This window comes from Rhinichthys klamathensis, unplaced genomic scaffold (assembly GCF_029890125.1).
Source record: "Rhinichthys klamathensis goyatoka isolate OS25496 unplaced genomic scaffold, OSU_Roscu_1.1 h1tg000291l_1, whole genome shotgun sequence".
NCBI lineage: Eukaryota > Metazoa > Chordata > Actinopteri > Cypriniformes > Leuciscidae > Rhinichthys > Rhinichthys klamathensis.
In genome coordinates this window covers 1479806-1492268 of record NW_026606810.1, presented here as the reverse complement: position 1 = coordinate 1492268, position 12463 = coordinate 1479806, and the positions used below count along the sequence as shown (strand labels likewise).

Sequence of the window (12463 nt, the reverse complement as noted above, 5' to 3'; positions counted from 1 at the left end):
CAAGTACAAGTCAAAGCGACTTTAAAATAGCTCCACAAGTATATCTGTTCAGTGTGAGACTTCCAATAAAACACATTTCCCAACCATTGAGATGACTTTCACTAAATATGTGTGCCCATTAATATTCAAGCCCGCTATGGGTCGTTGATGTCAAATTACACAAATCTCGGTAATGATTCACTCTCTATACCTTATATGCAGATGTAGACGGCCAGTGCAAATGAAGAAGGCCGGTCAATGATTATCTCGTCCTATTCACAACAAATACACAATCCTCATGTAAGTCCAAACCCAAGTGGCGTCCTAACAGAATGGATAGCCTTCATGTTGAAGCGTGGCTCTTATACTAGAGACTGTGCTGGCTGACAGCGCCGCCACTCGTGACCAATTGCCACAGAGAAAGAGAGAGGGAGAAGAGCGATCAACAGTCACAGGGAAATCCTTAGTCATGAAGTCTTACAGTACAGTGTCCACAACTTCTCTTCTTCTATCTATTACCTCCTCCATTTCCCCTAAATGACCCAAATCCTATGAGCTTCTCTGAGAGAGGAACAAGGGCACTTTATTGTCCCTCATCCCTTTCCTTGTGTCCTCTTCCTTCTCCTCTGAATGTAATGAGTCTGGAGGAGTGTGGTGAATCACTGGTTAGGCTGGGTCAGCAAAACACTCATGTGAACATGCGTGTCAACACACTTCACACGACTACATCTGGATACTGTGAGCTATAGGGAAATGACTTCATCAAAATTTGATAACTGCTGCACGGTGTTGTCCCTCAAGATCGTACCTTCACCGCAAGTTGAAGCATGCAGATACACTTGAACGTCAGATGAATGTCTACTAATTAATTCGGCAGAGGTTTTAGCCCAAAGCGACTTGCATTCGTGTGTTTTTATAACCAGTTCCTGGGAATTTAACATTTAAACTATAACCAGGGTGTTGCTAGCATTATGCTCTATACCATTAGTACATGATGATATTCTGATATGGTCTTAAAGTCTTACAAGATGATGATGATGGTTAAGGCTTCACATACACTACTGTTCACAAGTCATCATTTAACAACAAAAAAATGTTTTTGAAAGTCTCTTATGCTCACTAAGGCTGCATTCATTTGATGAAAAATACATTCATATTTTTGTAGAAACCATGATTCACTTTTTTTTCAGGATTCTTATTAAATAGAACTGTCTAAAATGCAGAAATCCCCATTCACATGTCTAAATTCAGTCAGTCCAATTGAGTCACACTTCATAAAGATCAATTGCTTCCTCATGTCGGTCAGAACCCATTTTCTTGTGGGATACACAAGGAGTTAATATTAAAATACATGATGAAGCAGCTCTTTTGATTGGAAATGCATAATCATTGGCTATTGAAGGGATAATATACTTACAAAATAAAATTCTGTCATCATTTTCTCACCCTCATGTTGTTCCAAACCTGTATGACTTTCTTTATTCTTTGGAACACAAAAGAAGATATTTTGAAAAACAAAATGTCTCAATACAATGAAAATGAATGTGGTTCAGTACTGTTTCGACCCCAACAAGCTCCAGAAAAATAATTATTTTGTGTTCAGCAGAAGAAAGTGTCATACACCTTTGCAATGACATGGGGGTGAGCAAATATTCTGGCAAAAATGTGAACCTCGAATGAAGCTTTGGATAAATGATTCTGCTAAATTGCAAATGCTTCGGTTATTATCTTTTAGGCAGGGTGTGAAAAGTCAAATGTAATGGAAGGTGAATTACTAGAAATCAGAAAACATGATACAGTGAGAGCTTTCCTAACATGTAAGATCAAGCCAAAGACATTAAGAAATGTTCCATGGTGCTTTCAGAATAAAATAACAGCTGTGAAACTGTGTCTCCCCCTAGTGGTCATAAAATTAGTCAAAAATATTATTTAAGCGGTTTTTAAGCGGTAAAAAGTTCCATTAAGTGCCCTTGGTAAAGGCCAGATGTGCAATTTAAGGAATGACACCATGAGTTTGGGCCATCAATTTACTAACTCAGCGCGTGTAGTTAACATACAGGGGACTATCAACCATTACCACCAAAGTAATGAATCACAATCAGACAAAACAAAGACTGATGGAAGGGTGAGTTAAGAGGAAGCGAGATGTTAGTTACAAGAAATGAGTATTGCATTATGCCTGAATAATTCCCACCTCTGCTTTAGATCATGTGCACATACAAAAAATAGATGTCTGCATTATGGGGTTCTGTGACATTTAGAATGACATTGGAGGACCAAACTTATTGACATATAAGGTCAAACAAGGTCTCATATTTTGTTATAGATAGCTTAATTACCAGTATACCATTGGTTCTCTAGAACAAAATTGTTATAATGAAAAATTTAAATGTGCTAAATTGACTAAAAGCTGCATACATTTTTTACACTTTTATTCAGCAAGGATACATAAAATGTATCAAAAGAGACCACTAATTCATTTATAACATTACACATTATTTCTGTTCCAAATAATTGCTGAGCTTTTGAACTTTCTATCCATCAAATAATCTTGAAAAAATGTATCATGGTTTCCACAAAACTATTAAGCAGCACAACTGAAATATTTATTGTGCATCAAAGCAGTATTACAATGATTTCTGAAGGATCATGTGACACTGAAGACTGGAGTAATGGCAGCAGAAAACTAAAACTGGTAAAATACTACATTGTTTATTTATCTGCCTAACATTTGGGAAAAAACTGAAAATAAAATGGCAAGTGTTTTTATTTGTATTTTCGCTGCTTCCCATGACCCATAGCACAGTATATACCATATTAATGACATTATTCCAGTCTGCCAGAAATGTTTTGTAATTGTATGTGTGCATTACTTTCTATAAAGGTTAAACAAGCATTTTAGGGTGCACAATGAATTACATGCAAAGAAGACTGCCATAAAACAAAGTTACCAAAATAACAATGGGACAGCAGAACGTCTGTGGCCATTTATGGAAGTTTACAGATTCTGTTTTGATGGAAAACTAATGTGAAACTGCCCATCACAGCTCAGCAACATGGCCAGACTGGGCTAACCCAACATAAGTCCATTTTTAACCATTTTCAAAAATACATGCATTTTCACTTGCGTCTGCTCCTGTTTATTTGTGATCACATGACTACTTTAAATAGCTCCATTTGGGCTTTTAGTCCAAAAGAGTGCACATTTAGGAAATATAGATTTTTCCTGTTCACAATATGATATACACAAGCAGTGCTGTTTTTCTGAACATCAACACGATCACAAATATGATTTTATACAACAGTTCAATACACAAGTTGAGTAACTTTCATATTAGACACAATACAGTCTGTTTTTGCTCACTCAAAGAAAATAGTTCTAAACAAAGCCATAGCAGATCAGCAACAAGCTGTTTCGTTCCTGAATGAATCGGCGCATTTGAACGAATCAGTAGAGTAAATGATTCAATGACCCATTCATAAACACATACTGAATTTGGAATCACATACTATTCTTACCATTTAGTAAAAGTAGTATGCTAGTCTGCTGTTCAGAATCCGAATTCAGTCACAGTCATTTGCTCCATTCCTGAATGGACGTTTTGAACGAATCGGTTGAATAAATGATTTAACTCACTCAGTGATTTGCTGCCTCCAACCGGAGGTTTTGTTGAAAAGAATAATTTAATTTTTTTTATTTCAATCATTTCACATTTCTACATTTTAAAAAATATATATTTCAAACTTCAATCTCATAATATCATTGGAATTGCAGTGTAAATGTATTCATGCCTTCTGAGCTGCATTTAAAATCTAAATCTAAATGCGACTTCAGATGCAGCTTCTGTGCCACCTTTTGTTGATACTGATCTCATTTGATTGGTAATAGCCCTATTTTGTCTTTTTATTCTTTTTTATAACTGAATTTATTGATTACATTTAAGAATTTGACCAAAGATATGACAATTTTTTTTATAAAAATACTTCTAGTAGTAGTTTTGATATCTTCTCGCTATACTGAGAGAGCACCTCCTGTATTATATTGTATTGTAATGGCTATTTAGTATTACCTCTAAACTTTGACTGGGCTAGGCATGTTGCATATTAATTTTTCTAGGAACTTCAAAGCATAGGCCTAGTTTACTTGTGCTACTCTATAATGATGTTGTTCTAGTTGAGGTCATTTGTAGAGAGCCTGAACTGTGACTAAAGCCCAGGGGCCCACAGCCCCCGATATACTTCAAAATCGAAGAACGAACTGATGTGACGTAATTTCGAACAAAATCAGGCCGAAAGGAAGTTCGTGTGGAGTTTTGGGAGTTTGAAACAAAACTTGAACTTTCTGGAAAAGTTCGCTACGGCTGGTAAACACCTTCGTACTACGATTGGTCGTTGGTGATTATACATAATAGGAAGGTGTGCGTGGAGGCTCCGCCTTCTTTCACGTGGAAATCTTTTCCGATTTCTTTCTCCTGTTCAGTCAGTCGAGGTCAGACATCTGCGAGTGAAAACATGAACACACGGGAGAGCTGCTTTATAGCAGAAAATGAAGTTGTACTTCTGATGAAACGAGACACACACTGTTTTTCATGTTTAATACGGTAAACCGGCTTGATTTTAAGCAATCTATTGTATAAAGTGTTATATAAATAAGCATTATATATGACATCACAAGAGTGCCAAATTGCAGAGCTGGTGCAAACATATCCACATTGCTATGATCAGATGCTTTTCTTATGCTTTATTAAAATGCTTGCGGTTTTCTTAATTTTGTTGTGCGTTTATTTCGTTATTGAGAGGAAAGCGTGCAGCACATATTTACATATTCATCTAAACTTCGCTCTCAGCAGAGTGGGCGGCGTCGGATGTTAGTTTCGTTCGTGAACTTGGTTTTAGAGAAAAGAACTTCGCCGTGAGTATATCGGGCATTAAGTCCTGTCCGGCTCAGCAATGTCACAAACCTTTGAAAACAAACTGCTTGTTTCAGTTAATAATAATTCTAAATTTGATTCTTAACATTAAAAAAAATATACCCCATCACCTACAAGCTTCACTGTATCTTCCTTTCGCTGTGGGCTTCTGTGATCAATTCAAAGCTCTGATTTTTTCTATGGCTTTGTTTGGAAGGTGCATGATGGGTAATAAAAGGCTGGACACCATGCATTTCCATTCAGGGGCTGTGACCTCTGCAGAGTACTAAAACCACCAGTGACCTTTCCTCTAAAAAGACCTCGCTAGGGGGCTTTTTAAATGATAAACAGACAGAAAGAGTTACGCAGATGCAAACTGTAGCAAAAGCGGTTTAAATGGCTTGTTGACATTCAGCATGCGAGACAAGACCAGCCTTGTGCGCACACACTGAGGCAGTTTAATAAACTAAATACAGACAACAATGTATTTATTTACAGTAGTATTTGGGCCATGGAAGGAGTGTTAGAAACAAATCTGCATTTCATTGGTCTGAACAGCTGCGGGCCTGTTGCAATGATACAGCTCCTGTGTAGGAGGCCATGTTTATGACCAAGAAACTGTTGTGTTCCTGACAATAGCCTATGGAAAGGAGGATATTTCTAGACCCTGACTATGTCTAAACCAGCTGGTCTGGCATTTCTATTATTTTCCCTCAGTTTTTCTGATCAGGAGGAAACTTAAAACTTGTGCATTTTGCAATGACATTAAAACGTATGAGGGGGATCCCAAAGTTACATTCACGGTCTGCTTGTGGAGTATTTTTGAAATAACGTAGGTGTTATATTAGCCAGACTGAATAAAAAGTGACATTTTTAATTTTTCCAATATTTTATTTTACCGAAACTTGGTGAATTTGGTGGCACTTTCTATATGAACACAAACAAATCTAAGAAAAAGCAAAAAATAAATTAAATATATATGTTATATATATAACATTTAATATATTATATAATATATTTCGGTCTGTTTCAGTCGTCAAGTGTGACCTCTAAGTGAGGAATACCAGAGGGTTAAATTGTTGGTAAGGGCTTAAACAAGAATGCTTGGAGATCAGCCATCGGGCTCTTTGGGAGATATGTTGCGAGATTAGGAGCGTTGGTAGCGGTAGAACACTGTTTGCGATTGTCAATGTTGCTTATTCTGCATTACAACGCAGGATCCACCTCCCCCACTCAAAACAAGCAGCATTTACGTGACAGTATGGCAACTATGCCCGGCTTTGGCCTATCTGGCATGTGTGTGGAGAGAGAAAGGTTGAGAAAGAGAGACGGGATGCTTTGGGACCTTAGTCAGAGGGTAAAGAAAGCAACCATGTCCATGTTTAGCTGTGTGAGATTTACAGGCCAGGGTGATGCTGAAATAAACATTGTGCACGCTGTGAGACAATATGGGAATGAGAACAAACAAATGTCATTTCATTTGTTATTATTACACAATATGGTAACCAGCAGAGGACAACTGTACAGATGATGCCAATTAGACTAAACAGCACAATGTCATCATTATAGCTTATTTTGGTCAAAGGCTCGCCTCAAACACACTTTGTTTTAATTACAAAAATCAGATTGGAACTGGAGATTACCCAACACTTCCCATGTTTGTACGCAATATGCATCAGATGGTAAGTAAACAGGCCCTGCCACATGAGACTAGAGCAGTGGTTCCCCCATTGTCAAAGCCCCCCCCCCCCCCCCCCCCCAAGATATTTCTGGAACTACTGTATACACGAAAAAGCTGCTCATTTTCAAAATAAATAAATAAAAATTCTAAATTACAGAAACTGTCTCAAAATATTAAAATAAGTATATTTTTAATAAATTAAATATTGATTATTAAAATAATTATATTTAATAATATTCCAGGGGCCAGTTGCATAAACATAGCCATTATGATAAGTATCTTTAAGACTTAGTCTGACCAACTAGCAGTTAGTTAGGGGTATCAGTCTTGCTTTTCGGTATCAAATTAGACCAATCTATGAACAATTATAAAAAAAAGAAAAATCTGGTAAATAAAAAGTATTACATATTAATTCAAATCAAGTAAATTAAAAGTGTGTGAATAACAACAAATATTTGTTTTAGCTTATTTTAATACTTGTTTTGTTTTATTTTAAATAATCTTGATGCTCCCTAGTCAGCCCTGGACCCCTGGTTGAGAACCACCATCAGCCAAGATTTGCACAATAATATACTGAGCAACTGACCTTTAAAAGCTTGAACTACTATAGAGGTAAATATGTATCATGCGCCTCCTTTAATGACCATATTATCATCCTAAAGAGGTTGAAATTTAAATTAAACCATGTACTGATACTGCTACAGATTCCTTTACTGTGTCTCTACATACGTGCTACCGACATTTCATCTCATGAAAAGGCTTTTTGTATTTTAGCGATAACGGTGTGTGTTTTCAGAGGGATAGGAGACTGACTGGAAAAACTGTAGAGCAACAACAACAACAACAACAACAACAAGAGATCATTGGTCTGCTGGGTGAAGACATAATAGAAACTTAAAATACATTCTGGTAACTGTCCCAGAGCCAGAGTACGTCTGTGTCTAACATAATTCTGCACTGTGCTTTCTGGCCTTCACTTTCCTCAGTACACTGTGAACACCACATTACTGTTTCCATCCTCCCCATGTACACTTTAACTACCTTTGATTTGTATCTTGAATACTAAAAGACTACAAGACTCTCCAAGAAGTGTAACCATTTATCACATTATCTTCACTCCCTGATAATGCATACAGTGAAGATGAGGCTGAAGTTAAACAGGATATTGCGCTTCTGTATACATAAGAACAGGACCGCCTGGTCGGGTTTCAGGTTGGATTGCATGGCAACAGCTTCCTGAAGTCATGAATTAGGCTGCTACACCATGAGAATAGAACTATTATGAAATGTGCACATTAATTGTTGCAAATTACATAATAGATCAAATCAGGTGCTTTTGAGGATTTTGTCTAATAGTTGGTTTAGCATTTCAATTAAAACGTTAACGTTTAGAATAGATGTTTAAAATGGATAGTTCGCTTAAAAATTAACATTGTGTTGTTCCAAACCTGTATGACTTTTTTTTCTGTCTTTGTTCAGAAACAAACTGTTTTTGTCCATACAATGAAAGTCAATGGGGTCCAAAACAACAGTGGACCCAATTGATTTTTTATTTTATGGACAAAAGTAACATTAAGACATTTTTCAATATATGTATAATTTGTGTGTGTGTGTGTGTGTGTGTGTGTGTTTGACAGAAGAAAGGAAAAAAACAAGTCATCCAGGTGTGCGTTTCCTGAAAGCATTATTAGCTGCAAGTTCCAATGTTACCAACATAGTTAAACTATTTGGCATTTTCCCAAAACCATAGTTACAACGAACATTCCCAAACAGCAACGCAAACTTACGTGGTTGGAACTACAGATCTCAACCTGTGGTTAGAAGCATAGTTTCTTGTTAAATGACATGGTACTGGCACAATAAGCAAGCTAGCACTCAGTATATTCTATATACCCGGTACTTCATTCGATTTAAATATACAATATCTCACAAAAGTGAGTACACCCCTCACATTTCAGCAAACATATCTTCTCAAGGGACAATACTATAGAAATGAAACTTGAATATATTTTAGAGTAGTTAATGTGCTGCTTGTATAGCAGTATATATTTACTGTCCTCTGAAAATAACTCAACATACAGCCTTATTGTCAAAATAGCTGGCAACAAAAGTGATTACACCCTAAGTGAACATGTCAAAACTGTGTCCAAAGTGTCAATATTTTGTGTGAGCAACATTATTATATAGCATTGCCTTAATCCTCCTAAGCATGGAATTCACCAGAGCTGCACAGGTTGTTGCTGGGATCATGGCACTTCTCCACTTTCCGCTTGAGGATGCCCCACAGGTGCTCAATAGGGTTCAGGTCTGGAGATATACTTGGCCATTCCATCACCTTCACCTTCAGCTTCCTCAACAAGGCAGTTGTCATCTTGGCGGTGTGTTTAGGGTCGTTATCATGCCGTTCCGCCCAGTTTCTGAAGGGAGGGCATCATGTTCTGCTTCAGAATGTCGCAGTACATATTGGAATCCATGTTTTCCTCAATGAAGCTCAGCTCCCCAGTACCAGCAGCACTCATGCAGCCCCAGACCATGATGCTACCACCACTAATCCATCATGCTTCACTCTAGGCAAGACACAATGTTCTTGGTACTCCTCACCTGGGCATCGCCACACATGCTGGACACCATCTGAGCCAAACAAGTTTATCTTAGTCTCATCAGACCACAGGACATGGTTTCAATAATTCATGCTCTTGGACAGGTTGCTTTCAGCAAACTGTTTGTGGGCAATCTTCAGAAGAGGCTTCCTTCTGGGACGACGGCCATGCAAACCGACTTGTTGCAGTCTACGATGTATGGTCTGAGCTCTGACAAGCTGACCTTCTACTTCTGCAACCTCTAAAGCAATGCTGGCAGCACTCATGCGTCTGTTTTTTGAAGCCAGCTTCTGCACCTGACGCACAGCACGAGGACTCAACTTCTTTGATTGACCTTTGCAAAGCCTGTTCCAAGTGGAACCCGTCTTGGAAAACCTCTGTATGACCCTGGCCTGTACTGTGACTCAGTTTCAGGGTGTTACCAATCTTCTTATAGCCTAGGTCAACTTTGTGGAGAGCAACAATTTTAATTCTCAAATCCTTAGAGAGTTCTTTGCCATGAGGTGCCATGTTGAACATCCAGTGGTCAGTATGAGAGAATTGTACTCAAAGCACAAATTTGAACTGCTCTAATACAAGATACACAAATTTGTGTGGTCCTGTCAAGCAGACTAAAACATGAAAATGATGAATAGGACATGTGGCTTTGGTTAAACGACGTACAGCTATTATCACTTAGGGTGTACTCACATTTATTGCCAGCTATTTTGACAATTATGGCTGTATGTTGAGTTATTTTCAGAGGACAGTAAATATATACAGCTGTACAAGCAGCACATTGACTACTCCAAAATATATCCAGTTTCATTTCTATAGTATTGTTCCTTGAGAAGATATACTAAAATGTTTGCTGAAATGTGAGGGGTGCACTCACTTTTGTGAGATACTGTATACATTTTAAGCTATAGCTATATTTTAGTGTCAGCAATCAGCAACGTTTTATAGAGTGCCTAAAATGCGCAAGGGAACTCCGGAGTATAACGTATGAGAGAAACCGTGATGAACCAAACATCAAATAAAGCTAAATGACATGGCACATAATGAGCACTTCACTGTTTTTGTTCCATGTATGTTACAGCAGCATCTCGGAGATCTCGAATATATTATTTAGCAGAAGTTATTACACCTCCACCTGAGTGTGACGGCATTAGGACAGTCCTATATTGTTGAACCAATGTGGTTCAAACCACAGATGTAGAAACAGTTTCAGAAACATGTTACTACAGTTTCAGGAAACAGTCATGACTAGTTGGTTTGTAAAATAATGCATCGTACTATGGTAGATAATAAACAAGTTACGAACATCATTGAAGGTGAAACGCACCCCATGTTTGGAATGTCATGAGGGTGAGTATGACAATGGTCATTTTTGGGTGACCAAGCCATTTAAGACCACTACTAAATAACTGCTTTGCAAACAGCCTTTTTTTATAGATCATTTTATAATTTTGCAGTGTCATGTTATTAAAAACTGGTTAAGTGCACACCACCAGAATGAGCGTCTCATCCATTTTGAATCTTTGACAGTTTTACATCTTTGACAGAGATTTGAAAGTTACAAATCTCTGCCCATGGCGAACCGAGAGGCTTGCTATTTGTCGGCGCTGCAAATTCATGTGTAAAAGTTCTCAAAAACTTGAATCCAATGAAATTCACATAAGGACATTTCTTTGCCACTGGAAGTCCATCAGAGAAGGAACGCCATGGACCCTTTTCACATTTCTGGGTGGAAGCGGAAGTCGTCATAGTTGGGTAAACTTCTATTGCAGTGAATGAGAGACTACATGAAATATATTTTTTGTGTTCCCATTTGCTCAATTAGCAAAAGAAAAACTCCACAATAGTGTTTTCACAACTTTCAAAAAGAGGGCAAAATAGAGAGATTGATAACGGCATTCAGAAGAGAGAAAGACGCCAATTTTACCATCACTCCCATAGCCACTGTATTAGAAACACCCTCACAACAGCATTAACTAGTTTCTTGTAATTTGATGCAAAGGTAATATAATACAAAGTATAGTGTTATAATTGACAATGTACATGACAATGAAAATATAACACAAAAAAATATGCAGGATTACGATGTTGATGAATGTTTAAAACGAATCATCACACTCGGTTTAAAAGGGTCCCTTCCAGAGGGGGAGCAAATGTTCACATTTTGACTAAAGTTTACAAAGACAAACAATTTTGTCTGTGGATTAACTTGCACTTAGTAATGTGAGCTAACGAATAGGGTCCATTTTGATTCCATGCAGAATTTTAAGGCTAAGATTCATCGCAAAAGATAGGAAATCGTGGCCATGTCACGCTAAGCTGACCAAGACTGCAGATTTTTCATAACCAAAGATTTATTTTAAAATTCCTGAAAATGTTCTCAGACAGCTAAACCATGGCCAAAATCTGTGCACCAGACTTTAGAAACAGAACAGTGAGCTGTATTGTCCATCGTACATTCTACTTTCTCAGTCAGTAATGCCTCCGTCACTGTTGAGAACAGCTGTTGCATTAAATGGCCCACTGCTCTTTCTCTCTCCACGCTCCATCAGCTTCAAGTATCGCCTCAGAGTAGCATTGTGAAAACAAGCAGAGAGGAACAAAATTTGGTTTCACATTTACAGGAAAGGGTTACATCTACAAAGCAGGCTTTTGGCGCATGATTTGGTGCAAGAGCTGGCTAAAAAAAGGCACATCTTGACCTTTTTTGAAGTGCTGGCCTGAACCTAGGGCGCTAGTTGTTCAACCAAACAATACTGAATTACAATTAAATCAAATGATGATATCATAATACAAGTCATTTAATTGAATTTTCCTTTTGACTTATGTCACAGCCTATACATGAAAAAGGGAAGGAATTTAATACACTGTTCATTTGTGTACACCAACGAATTGTTCCACTAGCAGCTCATTTTAAGTCAAGACGACGGGGTCATGTCTAGAATTAACACAAGTGTAGTTTATGTTCAACTAAAATGCTTGACTCAAAGGCAGCGTAATGGAAACAAAGAAACAGCAAGCCAACCCAAATACCCAAATCGACAGTAACACGTGTGTTTACCGTTGTCCTCGCTGCTGGGTGTTTGTGTGTCCACAGGTGTGTGGGAGAGGTGAGTGTTCTGGAGTTACCTTTCATCAGCCATACTGTCTTCCTGTCTGTGTATATCTGATTCAAGTCACTCAATTGCATCAAAACAAACGCATAACTGCCGCCTAATGCCTTGACTTTGTTTGGATGACATGCACTGGTCAAACGTGTCGGCGCGTGTGATGGACAAGGCTGTGGTGCCACACCT

At 37.9% G+C, this 12463-nt stretch overlaps 1 protein-coding gene across 4 annotated transcripts in view; it reads right to left on the bottom strand.

Annotated features, from left to right (window-relative positions):
* The window catches only part of tfeb (transcription factor EB), a 35857-nt gene that overhangs the window by 21567 nt on the left and 1827 nt on the right, over window positions 1-12463 (bottom strand). The window contains exon 1 of one of the 4 annotated variants that reach the window (XM_056269815.1): window positions 191-600. The exons of the other annotated variants lie outside the window; for them this stretch is intronic. The gene's annotated coding sequence lies outside the window, so the exon portion shown is untranslated. Of the gene's footprint in view, window positions 1-190; window positions 601-12463 lie in introns of those variants that run through there. 4 annotated transcript variants of the gene reach the window in all.